Source organism: Saccopteryx leptura, chromosome 2 (assembly GCF_036850995.1).
Source record: "Saccopteryx leptura isolate mSacLep1 chromosome 2, mSacLep1_pri_phased_curated, whole genome shotgun sequence".
NCBI classification, from domain to species: domain Eukaryota; kingdom Metazoa; phylum Chordata; class Mammalia; order Chiroptera; family Emballonuridae; genus Saccopteryx; species Saccopteryx leptura.
In genome coordinates this window covers 190,998,731-191,013,091 of record NC_089504.1, presented here as the reverse complement: position 1 = coordinate 191,013,091, position 14,361 = coordinate 190,998,731, and the positions used below count along the sequence as shown (strand labels likewise).

Genomic DNA, 14,361 nt, shown 5'->3' with positions numbered 1-14,361 from the left:
CCAAGGATTTAGAGTGGTAGGGGGGGATTAGCACTTTTTCTGATGCCCACGCCAGTATTCCTTTCATGATAGCATCGAAAGGCTCTGTTGCAATACTGTTCTCCAGACACGAGTACCACTTGTTCTTAGTGAAAACCCATGATATCTTACTATATAAAAGAACAGACTTTCTCCAGCCCCACCATAAAGTGCTTTAGACAGAATTTTATTTGGATTGATTTAAATTATGTACATTGTGACATAAAAATCACTGGTTACCCAGGAAAGGTGTCCTCAAAGTGAATGACACACATACCCACTATATAACCATCTATTACTCACCTGATACATCTTAAAAATACCACAGTACAAGATTTAATTACAAATTGGAAAACATTTCAGAGGTATCTAACTCCTACTTTCTGAGAGTAACTACTTACGATTGATATATAATTCCTTTATGTCATGTTTTCATATGTATCACTGGAGTCTCAAAAACAATCCAATGACTCCTTAAAGTGAGAAGCAGGGATCAGCGTGAGATGTTGGCTGGATTACTGATTGTTTTGCCTTTAGATTTAAGAATATCTAGTGAACACTTAATTTTCAAAACGGAAAAAAGAGAATAGTCTTACATATACATTCACTCAGTTTATATTCATTTATTCATTGAACCCTAGTGGGGATTATAGCAGCTTCAAATTTAAAAGCTGTGTCTGCAGGTAAGAAATTTTAGGCATTGTTTCTGTAAATCATGCTATTTCTTTCGATCTATACACACTAAGTTCCCAACATGGTTTCTTCCCTGGGCTAAGCATATTCAGGGAGAAATAAGTGACTGAATTGAGCAGGAGAAGCTCAATTCTACCCCCACAGTAGTTTCAGGAACTATATTTATTATTTGTTTTTATTGATTTGAGAGACAGACATGGGTGTGTTGTTCCACTGCTTCGGGAGGAAGCTCAAATCAACTGAGCAAACCCGCAGGGCTTCAGAAACCGTTTTTAAATGAGGCCACCACATCCTTTGCATTTTGCTTGCCCTAAACCTTCTCAGTAAGTCACCTCATTAACATTCTACTTGCTCTGTATGAGCTAATTAAATAGGTATATTTACAAGTTTTACGTAAGGATCGGCCATACCTCAGTCGCCACAAGCTGCTAGAGGGCTACTGCAGATTTAGAGGCAGGCTTCCCGGAAGGCTGCCCCGTGGGAGAAGTGACCCACGGGGACCGATCAGTTGGGAAGTCCTTGACCCGTTCAACGTCCTCAGTGACAACACGGTGCCCACAACCCATGCAGTGACCTGAGCGTACCGCCTAGGCACGCCTGCCCTGACAGGCCTCACGGGCTCGGCCGGGGGCAGTTACATTCAGCTAGAGCACGCGCCAGGCTGGCCGGGCCTGCCGCCAGCTCCAGGCGCGACATGATGTCGCACCCCCAGAGAGGGAGGAGCGCCGGTTCCGGCATTTCTAGGAAGGCTGCCGCCCACCGGGCCGCAGGGGCTGCCGGGAAGAGCTGCTCGGGAGCCGGAAGCATTGCCAGTCCAGGGAGACCGGCGCACGCGCAGTGCGCTCTTTCTCCGTGCAGCCGCAGCGGAGAGGCACCCCCGCCAGCTGCCGGCTCTAACTTAGTCTTCTCGCCCCGCAGGCCGCGGACTTTGCGCTGGCGTGACGTGGCGGGGCGTTTCCTTTGCCCCGTGGCGCCCGACTCTTGTGACGTCACGACGGAATTACCCCCACTTTGTCCTGCGCCCATACACTTCGTGGGGCCGGCCAGCCGGATGGGGGGTTACCTGTGCCTCCCTTGTCTGAACCTCTTGTTAAAGGTCTTTTGTCATTTCCTGAGACTTCAAGCGAAGGCGGTGAACTGTGCCCAGTTCCTAATAAGGGTGAAAATGCGGGCAGCCCTCATTTCCTCCCAAGCTGGGGGTTCTGTGCAAGATACACAGCAAAATATGCCATTACTCAGTACTGTTTGGAAGCTTTTGTTTTATACGTGTTCTTGGTGTGTAAATTGGAAGGATGAATGACTTCCATAAAGTCAAAGTGGCAACTTTGTATAGGGAGGCTGGGATAAGCAGTATCTACTCTGTCTTATTGAAATCAACGTAATTTTAATTTAACATATATGTAGTTTTCGGTTGAGTTATTCAACAGTGGCATCTTAAAAGGCTGCCCAGTGAAAGCATCTAAGAGCTTCAAGGAGTAATTTTTTTAAAGGTATTTAAAGCCCAAATGAAAAGGTGTATTAGAAATAAAATAAACTTACAAAGAGCCAGAGGCAGATTAAGGTCAGTTGAGACCCCTGGGGTGCAGAAGAAAATATTGGACCCCTTAAAAAAGAGAGAGGGGAAATAAAAATACATGTTAACCATATTTTTAAATAAATAAAAAAATATTATGTACCATTAATGTTAAAATTGCACGTATGAAACCAAACTTGGTGTCATTATATAAAAGTGTAAAGTTGGGGTTTGTGGGGCCCTTCAGAAGTTGGGGCCCAGGGTGCCCGCCAGGTTTGCCTGCCGTTAAATCTGTTTCTGCAAAGAACAGAAGTTTTATTTATGTTTTACAGATAATTAAATAGGTCCAAACATTGTTATGACTTGCCCAAGCACAGTGGACTTGAGGTCACTGCTTTCACCATATCAGGACTCCAGAAGCTTGAAAGGCTGTTTCTAGAAGAGGCTGGCCAGGGATGTATTGCCTCCTTTCTTGCCTTCCTCCCATACTTCCATGAATTCCATGAATTCGGGTCCCTCCTGAGTTTCCCTCTTGTCACCCCCCCCCCCCACCCGTCTCTGCTTCTTTAACTTTGTGGGGTTTTTTTTTTTGTTTTTTTTTTTTGTTTTTTTGTGGCAGAGACAGAGAGGGTCAGAGAGAGGGACAGATGGAGACAGACAGGAAGGGAGAGAGATGAGAAACATCAGTTCCTCCTTGCGGCTCCTTAGTTGTTCATTGATCGATTTCTCATATGTGCCTTGACCAGGGGGCTACAGCAGACTAAGTGACCCCTTGCTCGAGCCAGCAACCCTGGGCTCAATCTTGTGAGCCTTGCTCAAAGCAGATAAGCCTGCACTCAAGCTGGCGACCTCTGGGTCTTGTACCTGGGTCCTCTGCATCCCAGTCCAACGCTCTATCCACTGTGCCACTGCCTGGCCAGGCTACTTTGTGTTTTCTTGATAGTTGAACCAGCCTTTCAAAACTTACTTTCCTTTAAATGTGTCTCCTGGAAATGACCATAAAAGAAAATAGAATAATTTTAAAAGTTTATTTTTTTTTCTTTTTTTTTTTATAATAATTTTATTTTTTTAATGGGGTGACATCAATAAATCAGGATACATATATTCAAAGATAACAAGTCCAGGTTATCTTGTCGTTCAATTATGTTGCATACCCATCACCCAAAGTCAGATTGTCCTCTGTCACCTTCTATCTTGTTTTCTTTGTGCCCCTCCCCCTCCCCCTTTCCCTCTCCCATTCCCCCCTCCCCCCCCCCCCCGTAACCACCACAATCTTATCAATGTCTCTTAGTTTCACTTTTATGTCCCACCTACGTGTGGAAAAATGCAGTTCCTGGTTTTTTCTGATTTACTTATTTCGCTTTGTATCATGTTATCAAGATCCCACCATTTTGCTGTAAATGTTCCGATGTCATCATTTCTTATGGCTGAGTAGTATTCCATAGTGTATATGTGCCACATCTTCTTTATCCAGTCATCTATTGACGGGCTTTTGGGTTGTTTCCATGTCCTGGCCACTGTGAACAATGCTGCAATAAACATGGGGCTGCATGTGTCTTTACGTATCAATGTTTCTGAGTTTTGGGGGTATATACCCAGTAGAGGGATTGCTGGGTCATAAGGTAGTTCTATTTTCAGTTTTTTGAGGAACCACCATACTTTCTTCCATAATGGTTGTACTACTTTACATTCCCACCAACAGTGTATGAGGGTTCCTTTTTCTCCACAGCCTCTCCAACATTTGCTATTACCTGTCTTGCTAATAATAGCTAATCGAACAGGTGTGAGGTGGTATCTCATTGCAGTTTTGATTTGCATTTCTCCAATAGCTAAAGAAGATGAGCATCTTTTCATATATCTGTTGGCCATTTGTATTTCTTCCTGGGAGAAGTGTCTGTTCATATCCTCGTCCCATTTTTTTATTGGATTGTTTGTTTGTTTGTTGTTGAGTTTTATGAGTTCTTTGTATATTTTGGATATTAGGCCCTTATCTGAGCTGTTGTTTGAAAATATCATTTCCCATTTAGTTGGCTGTCTGTTTATTTTGTTATCAGTTTCTCTTGCTGAGCAAAAACTTCTTAGTCTGATGTAGTCCCATTCATTAATTTTTGCCTTCACTTCTCTTGCCTGTGGAGTCAAATTCATAAAATGCTCTTTAAAACCCAGGTCCATGAGTTGAGTACCTATGTCTTCTTCTATGTACTTAATTGTTTCAGGTCTTATGTTTAGATCTTTGATCCATTTTGAGTTAATTTTTGTACAAGGGGACAAACTGTAGTCCAGTTTCATTCTTTTGCATGTGGCTTTCCAGTTTTCCCAGCACCATTTATTGAAGAGGCTTTCTTTTCTCCATTGTGTGTTGTTGGCCCCTTTATCAAAAATTATTTGACTATATATATGTGGTTTTATTTCAGGACTTTCTATTCTGTTCCATTGGTCTGAGTGTCTATTTTTCTGCCAATACCATGCTGTTTTGATTGTCGTGGCCCTATAATATAGTTTGAAGTCAGGTATTGTAATGCCCCCAGCTTCATTCTTTTTCTTTAGGATTGCTTTGGCTATTCGGGGTTTTTTATAGTTCCATATTAATCTGATGATTTTTTGCTCTATTTCTTTAACAAACGTCATTGGAAGTTTGATGGGAATTGCATTAAATTTGTATATTTCTTTGGGTAATATAGCCATCTTGATTATATTTATTCTTCCTAGCCAAGAACAAGGTATATTCTTCCATCTCATTATATCTTTTTCAATTTCCCTTAACAATGGTTTATAGTTTTCATTATATAAGTCCTTTACATTCTTTGTTATGTTTATTCCTAAGTATTTTATTTTTTGTTGTTGCAATCGTGAAGGGGATTATTCTTTTGAGTTCGTTCTCAATTGTTTCATTGTTGGCATATAGAAAGGCTATTGACTTCTGTATGTTAATTTTGTATCCTGCGACCTTAGTGTATTTATTGGCTTATTGTTTCTAGTAGTCTTTTTGTGGATTCTTTGGGGTTTTCGATGTATAGGATCATATCATCTGCAAAAAGTGATACCTTTACTTCTTCTTTTCCGATATGGATGCCTTTTATTTCTTTGTCTTGTCTGATTGCTCTGGCTAGAATCTCTAGTACCACATTAAATAAGAGTGGAGAGAGTGGACAACCCTGTCTTGTTCCTGATTTAAGAGGGAAAGCCTTCAGTTTAGTGCCATTTAATATGATGTTAGCTGATGGTTTATCATATATGGCCTTTATCATGTTGAGATATTTTCCTTCTATACCCATTTTGTTGAGAGTCTTAAACCTAAAATTGTGTTGTATTTTATCAAAAGCCTTTTCTGCGTCTATTAATAAGATCATGTGGTTTTTGTTCTTTGTTTTGTTGATATGGTGTATTACGTTAACCGTTTTACGTATGTTAAACCATCCTTGAGATTCTGGGATGAATCCCACTTGATCATGATGTATTATTTTTTTAATATGTTGTTGTATTCGATTTGCTAGTATTTTGTTTAGTATTTTAGCATCTGTATTCATTAGAGATATTGGTCTGTAGTTTTCTTTTTTTGTGCCATCCTTGCCTGGTTTTGGTATGAGGGTTATGTTGGCCTCATAAATGTGTTTGGAAGTATTGCTTCTTCTTCAATTTTTTGGAAGACTTTGAGTAGAATAGGAACCAAGTCTTTGAATGTTTGATAAAATTCACTTGTATAGCCGTCAGGGCCTGGACTTTTATTTTTGGGGAGGTTTTTAATGGTTTTTTCTATTTCTTCTCTACTAATAGGTCTGTTTAGGCTTTCTGCTTCTTCTTGACTCAGTCCAGGAAGGCTGTATTGTTCTAGGAATTTATCCATTTCTTCTAGGTTGTTGAATTTAGTGGCATAAAGTTTTTCATAGTATTCTACAATAATTCTTTGTATATCTACGGTGTCCGTGGTGATTTCTCCTCTTTCATTTTGGATTTTGTTTATATGAGTTCTTTCTCTTTTTTCCTTGGTAAGTCTTGCCAAGGGTTTGTCAATTTTGTTGATCTTTTCAAAGAACCATCTCCTTAATTTTTTCTATAGTTTTTCTCTTCTCTAATTCATTTATTTCTGCTCTGATTTTTATTATCTCCTTTCTTCGGCTGGTTTTGGGTTGTCTTTCTTCTTCTTTTTCTAGTTCCTTAAGGTGGGAAGTTAAGTGGTTCACTTGGGCTCTCTCTTGTTTGTTCATATATGCCTGAAGTGATATGAACTTCCCTCTTATCACTGCTTTTGCTGCATCCCATAGATTCTGATATGTCGTATTGTCATTTTCATTAGTCTGTATATATCTTTTGATCTCTGCACTTATTTCTTCTTTGACCCATTCATTTTTTTTTTAATAAATAAATTTTTATTTTAATGGGGTGACATCAATAAATCAGGGTACATACATTCAAAGAAAACATTTCCAGGTTATCTTGTCATTTAGTTCTGTTGCATACCCATCACCCGAAGAGAGATCGTCCTCCGCCACCCTCCATCCAGTTCTCTCTGTACCCCTCCCCCTCCCCCTCCCCCTCTCCCTCCTTCCCTCCCCCCATCCCCCATAGCCACCACACTCCTGTTCATGCCTCTTAGTCTCGCTTTTATGTCCCACCAATGTATGGAATCCTGCAGTTCCTGTTTTTTTCTGATTCGCTTATTTCACCCCGCACAATGCTACCAAGACTCCACCATTCCGCTATAAGTGATCCGATGTCACCATTTCTCCTAGCTGAATAATATACCATGGTGTATATGTGCCCCATTTTCTTCATCCAGTCCTCTATTTTTTTTACAGTGATTAACAGCCTTTAAGCAAACTCTTGGCCAATACAGCAAGAATCCATGAATGAGTAGTGTCCTTAACATGTTCCCCAAGTCCAAGTTGGCCCCATCACCATGCCAAATCCCTGAAAAATGCAACCCAACCACAGTTCAGTCTGTTAGGAGCTGTCACAGGGAGCAGGAGTCCAGGAAAGTTCCCCACAGGAAAAGTCCGCATGGCACTGGAATTGTTGTCACCATTCTATACTTTGCAGCTCATGTCCAAGTCCCAATGACTGCTGCTTCTAGCTGGTAATGATTCAGGCAGACTGGAAAAAGCCATTTGCAGCATGCGTGGATATGGAGCTTCTGTTCTCCTCTGCCTGGAGAGTTGAGACCAGGTTGCTTTTCCCTGGAGCTCTGTGACTGTGGCCTGGTAAAGAGAACCTTGGGATACACTAAGCTGGGTGGCAAAGGTAAATTCAAAATACGAATTGGCAAAAGGAGGAAAGAGAGCTCTAAATTAAGAGTAGGTCTCAGCCTGAAATATGAGTGGGGCATTGAGGTAGGAGGGATAAAGGAAACACTATATATTAAGCAAAGCAGCAGAAAATAGGACTATCAACACCCACAACAGAGATCTTTGAGGGAAGAATAAAAAACCTGACTATTCAGGCAAAACATAGTTAAGTGGCCCTTGTGCAAATGAGATCAGTTTACCTGCTTCTTGGAAGAAATACCCTAGGCTCGTCCACAGTGTCGTAGATGGGGCCTATGGCCCTGGGCACCTTCAGCCTTCAGTGGCAAACCCCAGCTTTCTGGGCAAGGTTAGGTCATAGGTGGCTGGAGCAGGGCTGGAAGAGACTGAACCCTCCCTTAGAGGAGCGAGGGGGAAGCCCACCTTCCAGTGTGACCCATTCATTTTTTAAAAGTATGTTGTTTAGTTTCCACGTTTTTGTGGGATTTTTTTCCTCTTTTTTGCAGTTGAATTCTAGTTTCAAGGCTTTATGATCAGAAAATATGCTTGGTACAACTTCAATTTTTCTGAATTTGCTGATGTTTTTGTGGCCCAACATATGGTCAATTCTTGAGAATGATCCATGTACACTGGAGAAAAATGTATACTCAGTCACTTTGGGATGAAATGTCCTGTAGATGTCTGTCATATCCAGGTGCTCTAGTGTTTTGTTTAAGGCCACTATATCTTTGTTGATTCTCTGTTTGGATGACCGATCTAGAGCCGTCAGCGGTGTATTGAGGTCTCCAAGTATGATTGTGTTTTTGTCAGTTTTTGTTTTAAGATCAATAAGTAGCTGTCTTATATATTTTGGTGCTCCTTGGTTTGGTGCATATATATTAAGAATTGTTATGTCTTCTTGATTCAGTGTCCCCTTAGCCATTATGAAATGGCCATTTTTGTCTCTGAGTACTTTTCCTGTCGTGTAGTCAGCCATATCCGATATGAGTATTGCTACACCTGCTTTTTTTGGATGTTATTTGCTTGGAGTATTGTTTTCCAGCCTTTCACTTTGAATTTGTTTTTATCCTTGTTACTTAGATGAGTTTCCTGTAGGCAGCATACAGTTGGAATTTCTTTTTTAATCCATTCTGCTACTCTGTGCCTTTTTATTGGTGAGTTTAATCCGTTTACATTTAGTGTAATTATTGATACTTGTGAGTTCCCTATTGCCATTTTATATCTTGCTTTCTGTTAGTTTTGTGTCTTGTTTGATCCTTCTCTTTTGTTTTTCTATCTTTTGTTTTTATTTGGTTGTATTCCATACATCTTTCCTCTGTTGCTATCTTTTTTATCTCATGTGCTTCTGTAGTGGTTTTTTCAATGGTGGTTACCTTTGAGTAATGAAAAGGGTCCCTACCCTGTTCATTGTAGCGAACTATTTTGTGAGTACTTCTGCACTCCATCGTCCTTTGCTACTGTTAATCTCCATCTTCTCCCCCTCTTTCTTTTTGTTGTTGTCACAGTTTAAATTTGGTTTTATTGTGTTCTTCTTGGAGCTTTTACTTGTGGCTCTGTTTTTTTTTTTTTGTTGTTGTTGTTGTTTTTTTGTTCTTTGTATCTGATTGGAGAACCCCCTTTAGTAATTCCTGGAGTGGGGGTTTTCTGATGATAAATTCCCTCATCTTTTCTGTATCTGTGAATGTTTTTATTTCTCCTTCATATTTGAAGGATAGCTTTGATGGGTATTGTATTCGTGGCTGAAAGTTCCTCTCTTTCAGGATTTTAAATATTGGGGTCCACTCTCTTCTAGCTTGTAGAGTTTCTGCTAAGAAATCTGATGATAATCTAATGGGCCTTCCTTTATATGTTGTATTCTTCCTTTCCCTGGCTGCCTTGAGAATTTCTTCTTTGCTGTTGGTTTGTGTCAATTTTATTATGATATGCCTTGGAGTAGGTTTGTTGGGGTTAAGAAAACTCGGAGTTCTGTTTGCTTCTTGAACTTGAGGCTTTAGTTCTTTCCACAGGCTTGGGAAATTCTCATCTATTATTTGTTTGAGTATGGTCTCCATTCCATTTTCTCTCTCTTCTCCTTCTGATATACCTATTATTCTTATGTTATTCTTTTTGATGGAGTCAGATAATTCTTGTAGGGCTATCTCATTTTTTTTAATTTTTGAGTCTCTTTCTTCTTCTCTCTGTTGTGCCTCAAGTTGCTTGTCTTCTATTTCACTAATCCTCTCTTCTATCTGACCTGTTCTATTAGCTAAGCTTGTTACTTCGTTTTTCAGCTTGTGAATTGAGTTTTTCATCTCTGTTTGATTTGTTTTTATAGTTCAATTTCCTTGGACATATATTCTTTGTGTTCATTGAGTTGTTTTCTGAGCTCCCTAAATTGCCTTTCTGTGTTTTCTTGTACATCTCAGAGGATTTTTAGGATTTCTATCTTGAATTCTCTATCATTTAGCTCCAAGGTTTCCAATATATTAAATTTTTTCTCCATAGATTTTTCCTCATCTAGCTGTGTTACCTCTCTTTCTTTTGTATCCATGATATTCGATTTTCTCTTCCTTAATGGCATCTGAGGGTGGTTTTGTTGATAGTATTAGTGAGATTTAATAAAGAATAAAAAGTTATAAAAAATAAAAAAATAAATCGAAAAGAGTTGTTTTTTTTAAAAAATTAATAATTAAATAAAGAAAAATAAAATAAAATAAAAATTTAAAAAAAGAAAATTATTCCCCCCCTCCTTTTTTCCTCTCCTCTCCTCTCCCCTCTTTCTTGAGAAAATCTTGTGGTGAACTGTGAACTATAACAAACAATGCCTGTGATGGAGGGCCTGAATTGGGGAAAAGTAATAAAGGGGCAAAAAGAAAAAAGGAAAGAAAAAAGAAAAGAAAGAAAAAAAAAGAAAAAAAAAGGGTATGGACCCACAAAAAGCAAATAAGGAAAAAATTTGGGTCAAGAATAAAATGATTTGCTTTTAGGTGTTGGTTGTCTAAGAGTTATGATGAGAGGAATAAGAGGAAAACAGAAAAATGGGGGGAAAAATGAAAAAATTACTATTGTATTTAGTGGAATAAGAACTAGATAAAATGGAGAGCCAGGGATGGGAGCACTGCTAGTGAGTTAAAAAGGTGAAGTAAAAACCCCCCAAAATGTTATAAACATAAGTTTGAGTCCCAGATAATTTGTTTGTTATTGAGGTTTGAATGAGAGGAGATGTAAAGGAGAAAGGAAGAAACTAATATAGAGGGAGAAAAGAAAGAGAGAGAGAGAAAAAAAGAGGGAACCACTAAAAGAAGAAAAAAGAAAGGAGAGAGAGAGAGAGAGAGTGAGAGAGTTAAGGGTTTTGGAGTGCAACCCTCATAGAGAGAAAGGAAGAAGAGAGAAAAGATAATGGGAGATGTAACACTTATGGGTAGTGTAGTTCAAGGAGAGGAGAGAGTAAGACCGGCAGAGAGTTAATCAGCCAAATTGGAGGAGGAAAAAAAGTATCAAGAATGAAGATAAGAGAAACAAATGAACAAATATAATAAAATGGGATAGGTTATAAAGTCTGCAGATTATTCTTGATTTTGAGAGGTTATCTTCTTGCTTTTTCTTTTCTCTCCCTCTTCCTGGTCGGTGACTCTGTACCCTGGGTTCTGCCCCTTTGGCATGCTCAGGTAGAGGTTTGCAGTTGATAAGTCTCTATGGCAATGTCATGTATTGTGCTTTAGTCTCGTTGGCAGTCGAGGCTCATTAGCATTTATAGGCTCTGACAGTGAGAGAGTCCGTGTTCTTGAGCCTTTCTCCTAGTCTTTCCTTCCTCATTAGTAGCCTGATAATCCAGCTATGGGGTTGCTGCTGCCTCTGCCTGGATAGTAAGAGGCTCAAAGAGCTGGCAACTCCCCACTCTATTTCAGCACAGGGCTCTGGGTAAGACTCAGTCAGTCAGATCTGCTAGCATAATCAGTTGGGCTTTCCGCCCACTCAAAGACCTCTGGCTCTGCCACTCTGTCTGGTAACACAGGCGGGCGCCCCCTTCCGGGGCGCTTGTAGGAAACTCTCGCTATCTGTGCGCGCAGACCAGGATATCCGGCCAGCAGTCTCACGCTCTGAGTGAAACCCCCAACCACATGGAAAAGTTGTAGCGTGGAATTGGCTCTCGCTTTGTCCCTGTGTGCGGCTTTTGCAAGGCGCTGGGGCGGCCCGAGTTTCCGCTTTGGCCCACACAAAGGCCCCTGACTCTGCCCCTCTGTGCGATAACATGGGTGTGCACTGCCGAGGCACTCGGAGGAATCTCTCACTCCCTATCTGCGCGCGCAGACCAGGATATGAGGCCGGCCGCATTTCCCTCTGAGTGCAACCCCCACCAGCACGGAAAATTTCCACCGTTGGAATTAGTTCTTGCTCCCTCCCATGCGCGGCTTTCCCAGGGCGCTGGGGCTGCCCAGAGATTCTGCTTTCGGCCCACAGAAAGGCCTCTGACTCTGCCTCTCTGTGGGGTAACGCGGGCACCCACTTCCGGGGCTTAGGAAGAAATCTCTCACCCACTAACTGCGCACAGACCAGGAGAACGGGTAAAATGGCTGCCCCGCTTGTCTTTCTTTGTTTGGGTTTGGCGCGAGTGTTAGCTTGTATTGCCCGGGTTGCCACAGGATCAGTTTTTCCTCGGCTTGCATGTCCGTGCCACAGCCTGGTTCGGCCGTTTGTGCTGCGGCCTGGATCTATTCACCCCCTTTGCCTGCCTCAGTTTCTATATTCACAGTTACCAGAGAAAGCCGCCCTGTTTAGGTTAGTGAGAAAGTTGGAGCATTTCTTACTCCTTATTTCCTTCAGGGTTTGGTTGTATATTTAGCCAATTTTTCACTCGACCATACCTTTGGGTGTATTGCGAATCATCTGGAGATTGGTATAGGTTTTTCTGTTTCTGGTTGAAGATCTTGTTGAGTTTTGGGGGAGATTTATCAGTATCGCTTCCTACCCCGCCATTACTCTGACGTCATCTCTTAAAAGTTTATTTTTATCATGGTTATTCCCATGTTTGTGTAATGTTATGTCTACCCTGAAGTCTATAGTTCACAGAAGCATTGTTATTCTATATTATTATTCCGCCCCCCCATTACTATCTTCTGGGGTAATGATTATTTAACTTTTATATTTATATCTTTCTCCAATGTGGATACCTGGGGGAGGTCACTTTCCCCAGGGCTCTGTCCAGGTGGCATCAGGAAGCATAGGGCTCTGCCCCTTGATGTACAGTCCTTTTCCACAATGTTGGAGAGAAAACTAGGCTTTGAGTCTGTGCCTGCACATTCCTACAGCTTCTCAGAATCCTGTGGACTATGACTGAGGAGATACACCATGTAGGAAACATCTACAAAAGAAAAGAAAAGAAAAGATATTTATAGGATTTTATTATTATCCTTACCATATACAGTGTTTTGAGGATGAATAAAACAAACAAAACAGAAGCATTGTGGGACATAGCTTTATTTTTGTAGCTTTAAAATATAGTATAAAGGACCTGGCGGATTCATAGAGCATCAGCCCGACTCGGCATGTGGATGTCCTGGGTTTGATTGCTGGTCAGGGTACACAGGAGAAGGGCCCATCTGCTTCTCCTGCCCCCCATCTCTCTCTCTTCCCCTCCCCTTCTGCAGCGATGGCTTGATTGGAGCAAGTTGGCCCTGGGTGCTGAGAAGGGCTCCATGGCCTCCATCTAGGTACTAAAAATTGGCTCTGGTTGCAACAGAGCAAGGGCCCCAAATGGGCAGAACATCACCCCCTAGTAGGCTTGCCAGGTGAATCCTGGTCAGGGCGCATGCCAGAGTCTGTCTCTGCCTCCCCTCATCTCACTAAATTAAAAGTAAATAAATAAATAAAATACAAACAAAAAATAATGATTTTGTTAGTCTTTAAAATGTCAGCAATCAGCCTGACTAGTGGTAGTGCAGTGGATAAAGTGTGGACCTGGAATACTGAGGTTGCAGGTTCAAAACCCCAGGCTTGCCTGGTCAGTGCACATATGAGAAGCAGCTACTACATATGAGCTGATGCTCCCTACTCTTCCCCATATTCTCTCACTCTCATCTAAAATCAATAAATAAAATCTTAAAGTGGCAGCAATCATGTTGCATTTTTACTGCTAAAACTGTTAAACATATAGATATGACATGATGTCATCACAGAAAAGTTAATGCTAATTAGTTCTCTTATTGGGAAGCTTGAAAATGCATTTTAGGCCTTGGCAGGTTAGCCCAGTCTATTAGAGCAGTGGTCCCCAACCTTTTTTGGGCTACAAACTGGTTTAATGTCAGAAAATATTTTCATGGACCAGCCTTTAGGGTGAGATGGATAAATGCACAAAATAAAATTATGTGATGGCATAAAAACTGTGGTATTTTTAAATATAATTGTCAAACTTATGAGACAAGGATCAAGAGTGAGTCTTAGACAGATTAACAGAGAGAATCTGGTCATTTTTTAAAAATAAAACATCGTTCAGACTTAAATATAAATCAGAAATAATATAAGTTATTTATTCTTTTTCTGTGGGTCGGTACCAAATGACCCACAGACTGCTACCAGTTTGGGGACCACTGTATTAGAGCATTCTCCAGAAACACTAAGGTTGCAGGTGTTATCTCTGGTCAGGGCACATGATTATACAACATGAAGTGACCAATGAATATACAACTAAGTGGAAAAACAGATGAATGTTTCTCCTTTCCTTTCTCTGTCTCTATAAAGTTAATCAATCAATCAATAAAAGGAAAAGTATTTTACTAACACCTGCATTCATGGGATAAAATTTGAAGTGTAGGCTCAAAAAAGCAATGTTTGCTTTTAATCCTTCTGTTTAACAGTGACAATAGAGGCTCTCACAATGAAGCAATTTGAACAGAAAGCATTTGCAAGGCTAGTTAATAG

The 14,361-nt window shown here is 40.7% G+C and overlaps 1 non-coding gene across 1 annotated transcript; it reads left to right on the top strand.

Annotated features, from left to right (window-relative positions):
• Nucleotides 1-12,601: 12,601 nt before the first annotated feature.
• LOC136395985 (small nucleolar RNA SNORA73 family) lies at nt 12,602-12,807 on the top strand. Its single transcript, XR_010749422.1, has one exon. It is a non-coding gene; the product is annotated as a small nucleolar RNA SNORA73 family (small nucleolar RNA).
• Nucleotides 12,808-14,361: the final 1,554 nt, after the last annotated feature.